Source organism: Rhipicephalus sanguineus, chromosome 9 (assembly GCF_013339695.2).
Source record: "Rhipicephalus sanguineus isolate Rsan-2018 chromosome 9, BIME_Rsan_1.4, whole genome shotgun sequence".
Lineage (NCBI taxonomy): Eukaryota > Metazoa > Arthropoda > Arachnida > Ixodida > Ixodidae > Rhipicephalus > Rhipicephalus sanguineus.
In genome coordinates this window covers 129,573,895-129,578,358 of record NC_051184.2, presented here as the reverse complement: position 1 = coordinate 129,578,358, position 4,464 = coordinate 129,573,895, and positions in this window count along the sequence as shown.

Sequence of the window (4,464 nt, the reverse complement as noted above, 5' to 3'; positions counted from 1 at the left end):
ACTTTTGAGTGCTTAGAGGGAACGTGGATTAGTGTATGACATTCGCCTTGGCCAAGCGACTTGCTGATCATTCGTAGCAATTGGGAATCCTCTGAACCTTGCGAATCTGGGCGTCCATTCTGGCCTGTAGCATCAACAAGCGCAACACGCGTCGTAGACAATTCAGGTTTAAATAATGCAAGTTTCATGTCACCTGGCAAAACTGCGGGTTCCATGGAACTGTTCATTTTCCCCACACCTGCTCGTACATCAACAACAGGCAACACGCAATGGGGAATTAGAATAATATTCTTCAGACAGGACAAGGGAATCGGTTCGAGCGTGGCGTCGAACATGACGTCGAACATGACCAAAACAAGTCACGGGAACACACACGGCAGAAAACGCAGGATCGACTGTGACCTCGGAGACGAGAAAGATACAATCATCACGATAGGAATTCTCTAAGAGCGCAGATGGCAAAGTACCATGCAGGGAAAGGTGCCCACTTCTGCAGTCAACAGTTGCCCCACACTCACGTAAGAAGTCAATACCCAAGATAATGTCATGTGTAGACCGTGGAATAGCCGCAAATTCTGTGCAAAATAGATAGCCAAATACGGAGACGTCCACAGTACAAAATCCCACTGGACACAACGCGTCACCGCTCACACCACGGCTCAGGCAAAACATTACTTTAGGTCCGAGAAGGTTCTTAAAACTTACACTCATCACAGAGATTGTCGTACCTGTATCTACAATTGCCATAGTAGGTACTCTATCAACAAGAACGTGAACTCTGTTCTTCACCTAAACGATGACGGGGGTATATCTGTAAATAGCGCCTTGTATCTCGCGGTCTCAGCCCCATTGGCCGCACCGACTAGTTTTCTGGCGGCGGAGGCCGCGTGCGTTGCCGTGGCGACGGCGATCGTGGAGCTCGTGGAGTTGGTGGCGGCGTCAAGCTCCGATCAGAAGCCGGCGAGGGGTAGCAGATTCCGATTGGTGCGCGGGGTGGCCGTGGCGTGTAGAGTGGACGGTCTAAAGGCTGAGAAGGCTGTGGCTCGTATGGATTGCGGTGGTTGCAAAAAACATGGTTGATCCCTCCGTCATAGGAATCGGAATAGCACGAAAGTTAAACGTGCCCTTATAGAAGTAACTGAATGTTTACTCTACATTGATATAAGAGAGAGAGAGAGAAATGGATGAAAAGGAAACGCAGGGAGGTTACCTGGCGCAAGTGACCGGTTTGCTACCCTGCACAGGGGTGGGGATATAGGGGTCGGAAAGTGGACAGAGAGAGAGTGAGATAAAATGAAAACGAAAAAAAAACGCACACATGCACACACACGCAAGACGTTCCAGTCAGAGCCGTTCTGAGAGAGCAGTTGAACGCAGAAAGCGCAGTAGCGCTTGCACAGCCTTTTTCTGTGACGTTTGGTCCGGTCGATGACGCAGGATTCTTTCTTCCGACAGAGTGAGGTCGTCCAACTTATCGAGCGCGTTGCAAAGTGACTGTCTCTGTGAACAGTACTGTGGGCAGTCGCACAGAATATGTTGAATTGTTTCATCACTGCCGCAGTGGTCACATGATGCGGTTTGCACAATGCATATTGATGTCTGGCAGCTATAGCGCCGTTTAACCTGGCTGCACCCACTTTGATTCTTGGTGGTACATCTCCATGCCGACGACTAACGTCCATGTTCAATAATTATACAAACCCTTGTGGTAGCTGTCGTTGTTAACGGTGAAAGCGTAATCAGAGAAAGAGTTATGATAGCCAGAAGAGCGTCGCATATTGGACGCAGAACTTGGTTCGCCATCCTGCGGCATGTTAAAATGTGATTGAACACCATGGCCGCACTAGAGGGAAACGCAAAGCGCGTCGGGCCGCCGCGGTAGCCCGGCCGCAATTTTTCGGGGCGAGCGCGTAGGCGGGGAACGCGGTGTTAGCCAGGTGAGGCAAGCGCGCGTCGAAGAGCTATTTTTGGTTTGATTAGCGTGATGATATGAGCGAAGCCGACGCTTTTACGACGCTTGCGTTAAGGTCTCCACCTCGCGGTGGGTTAAGGAATTGACAAAATTGCACTTCTATTGAAAACGCGAATAAATGAGACGAACGTGTAACGCGTTGCAGGTACTAATCGCGGAAGCCACATTAATGACGAATTATTCTACTTTGCCGCTCTCAGAGGGCAACACTACCCCGCCGCCCGGGGGAGTGGTAGATATAAAAGGCGCGTTTGTAAAGCCTCCAGAGTCTGCGATCGTGGCGCAGTGGATAGCGCGCCCGGCATCTGTTGTTGCGGACCGAGCGTTTGTGGGTTCGATGCCCGTTGACGGAACTTTTTTTTCTTTGCCATCTGATCGTGTACATTTTTTCGACGTCATTTCCGTGACGGAAATACGTCACTGAAGTCTTGGTGGACCCCGGCATAAAACACTTTCGTGTTTAAAACGCGCGATGTGACCCGGGACGCCAGAGTTTTAGCACACCGGATGAGCTCGAGATACAAGCGGCTGCTCAGAGTAACGACTCCTCTCAGAAGGCATGGAATAGTAGTGCCGCTCTTCAGGGGCACCGTAGCCAGGCGACGTTCGTTGACGGTAACCAGGCAAGCGGAAACGCCTTCCGTAACTGGGTGGTGTGCGATGTGAGAGCCCAGACTGCCTTGTGCCTCGATATTTGTTGGGATCTGCTGCGTTAACCGATGGTTGCCATGGAGCAAGAGTAGCCGGAGTTCGCCCACATTTTGGCTCTCGTGCATAGGCATCCTGAAAGGCGCTGGGGTGATAAGAGGTTTGCTGGCATCGAAGTAGCTCTTCTCTGATAATCTGCCGTATTGTGAAAGCAAGGTCGTTCGGCGACACTGTTTCGGCACTAGCCACGGGTGGGACGTTAGACAAGCGGCCGAATTTCGGAGAGATCCATCACATCTTCAGCGATTCAAAGGTACCGCAGTGTCTCATCACGTCAGACACGGAATTCAGGCTTTCCTTTCTATTTAAGAAATCGTACACGTCTGCGGCTATACTCTTAAGAACGTGTCCTACCTTGTCTTCTTCAGACATCCGAGCATTCACTACCTTGCACAGCTTCAAGATTTCTTCAATGTATGTCGTGCATGTCTCGCCTGTTAGCTGTGCCCTCTGAGCCAATGTCTGCTCCGCGCGCTTCTTCTTTGCGTCAGAATCACCAAAGCATTTCTGCACATCTTCGACAAAATGGTCCCAAGTCGTGAACATGTCCTTGTGGTTCTCGTACCACATGAGAGCGGCGTCACTTAGCGAAAACACAACATGCCTGAGCTGCGTTTCGGAGTCCCAGCCGTTGTTTCTGCTCACCCGCTTATAGTTCTTGAGCGAAACGTCGACGTCTTCTTCTGAGGTCCCGCCGAAGTTTGGTGGCACTCGGTAGTAGGGCACGGAACCCGTCCTAGTTGCAGAGGTCGGCTATTGGGACATTTCGACCGGTGAAGGCGGGATCCGGCAAGGCGGCTGCTGCAGCGAAGTTCAGGTAGTGAAGCTTCCGTCACTGGGTTTGTCTTAGCCAGCACCTCTACCATTCTGTTACGTACTCTGGAGTAGCGTAAGGGGAGGGGGTTAATGGGCACTGATACCACGGAATTCGTAGGAGCTACGTCGTCGTCCTCTTTCTCTACCCGGGTTTCCTTTGTTTTTCACCGGCAGTGACACTTGGTATCAATATATTAAAAAGGCGGTGTTTTCCAATGGAAATATCAGGTGTGACATATGAAATACCTTAGAGGTAGCCGCGTGCCGATTACACTCACTCGCTCGGCTGAAGTTCACTCGGCTCAATCCGATAGCGCTGAAGGCCGCGGAAAGGAAATGTAGTCTTTAAAATACATCTCGGTGGATTAATAATCAAGAACGCAACGAGTTACAGCTTATTCTGCAGCCGCGACATTGTTGAGCCTTTAGGTCCTGTCGGGAATGCACTAAATGGCGCAGGCGTGATCGCCGCTGGTGTTCAACCTGAAATTAGCCTGAAATGACTGTCTAATTTCTTCCTAATCGGCTCTTTTGTCTTGCGTATACACAAATGTGTGTAGGTAACTGCCTTCCCTCGTCACTACCGCGGACCTTCAGTAATTGGCCACTACCTCGAGCATAGCGATTACATTTAAACTGTGCCTATAGAAAAAAGCAGAGGCCGTTCCGATGCCTGCAGCGTGACACCAGTACGCTTAGTGACACTGTATCATCCTCCGAACACTTGTGCACGCTCGGTTTCAGTGGCAGTCCCTGCGCTCACTAGAAAAGAGCGCGGTCGCAGTAGCGCGGTCACTAGCTTCCCCGATATGACACTGAGGCGTTTCAATCGTTATGGAAGCGCTGAAATTTTAGGGGCGAAGCGCATTAGGGCCGAGGCTTGTCCGTCCGTTTGGCGTCAGTGCGCACGGCACAGCACCGCGTAAAATCGAAGCAACAGGTTTAACAATAGACGAATATCACCTATA